We start from the raw sequence: 1,799 nt of genomic DNA, 5'->3' as shown, positions 1-1,799 counted from the left end.
TGATGATATAGTCTCAAAAAATTAGCCAGGTCTTTTTGCTCCAATTTCTTGCTTACCCAGCAATCATCTGAGTACTAATTAAATTGGCATTTTAGAATGAGTCTTTTATGATTCGCTTACCATTAATCAAACCCCCAGGGCTTATTCACCTCAAGGAGAGCTGACAAAATTGAATTCTTTAACCTGCAAAGATCCAGGGTCCCCAAATACCGTCATCCCCCTCTCTCCCACCATGAGGCCCAATCAACTTTGCAGTCTGGCTAATCAGCTCACTCACAATACTATTAGCAGGCATTTCAGCATGAACAAATCACCAGCTAGCCATTGACATGAACCCTCAGAAAATAAATGAAGAAGAAAGTGAATGATATTTTAAAAAGTAATAGATTAGCCTGTCCATTATAAAGGAGAGAGCAGAAGAATCTTAAACCAAGAGCCAGTCTGGTTGTTCATTAACCACAGCATATCGTTTAGTGGGAGGAGGAACGCTGTCATCGAATTAGTCTTTTCCACCTCAGTTAATCGTCTAGGCTATAGCCCCATGGCGAGATGTGCAGAAAAAGAGCACGTGGCTCAGAAAAGACATTAAACTTGTAGCTTGAATGTTTCACTAACACTTCTCTGTTTGATGGCATTGGATCCTCACTGCTCCTGCTTTTGCCCCAGACCACCCAGTATCCACGGCAACTGCTCAGGTCTCTAGGAGTGTCGTGACCCTTGACCTTCATTCATCCCTCCTGGTGGATCCCATGTAACCATTCTCTGAAAAGAGCTTTCACAAACTCAAATAAACATGGGAAAGGCAGACTCTCTCATCTTCAGCAGTCCATGTTTAAGTCATAAGACCCTCTCTCGCCACAAATTGCCTCTCAGACAAGAAACATTGGACTCTTCTTCTGTCATTGCCTTATAAGCATTCCTTTGACAAAGAATGCATTCTTCCTCTCTATTTTTTGTCTTTTCCTTCCTGCCTCAACCTTGCTCTTCTCTCACCTAAAACATTACAAACTTCTTCCCCTGGAGCTCTCTTACTTTGACTCCAAACTACCCACATTGGATCTTTCAGACCTCTGCCAAAATTTTATCTTTTTTTTATATTAAAAATAATCTCTATCTCTGGAAAGCTTATCACTGATTTTCCAATCGGATTTAGGACCCTCCCTGCACTCTGAATTGCCTCACTTTCTCCCCACTTTCTTGTCTTGCTCAAATGCAAATTTTATTAATGATTTCCACATTAATGATCGTTCAGAAGGCAAGTAAGTCGAAGTATTCAGGGCGAGAGACTTGGAGGGTGTTCCAGTAGAGTGACTTACAGAATCAACCACTCAATGATGTCAACAGGATGCAATGGTGTTTTGTAACTAAGGACATGCAAGGCATCAGAGATAAACATAGGTTCCCATATTTAGGTTAAAATTCACAAATGATCAAAGCACAGGATGATGAGTAATACATGGTGATTTTAGATCATTGTGACCAACAGGTCACAACGGGTAGTGTTATGATGAAGAGAGGGTCACAGCTACTACAGTTACGAATGCACTCACGTACCACATTTGTAATACAGTGCTCTTGCCAAGGGAGGCCATAGTCTCAACATCCTATGAGTTGACTTGACCTTATCTGGAGTATGTGTCCAGTTCAAACATCATATTTGAAGAGAACTATTAACCAGTGAGAATATGCCAGAGGAGGATGTTTCGGGTGGTGACAATTCCAGGAACTATGTCTGAACTGGAATCATTCAAAGAAGTGGGAATGTCTTTTTGGCAAAAAGAAAATAAGCTGTCATTCAC

This window comes from Galeopterus variegatus, unplaced genomic scaffold (assembly GCF_000696425.1).
Source record: "Galeopterus variegatus unplaced genomic scaffold, G_variegatus-3.0.2 Scaffold520, whole genome shotgun sequence".
NCBI lineage: Eukaryota > Metazoa > Chordata > Mammalia > Dermoptera > Cynocephalidae > Galeopterus > Galeopterus variegatus.
This window is presented reverse-complemented; position numbering follows the sequence as displayed.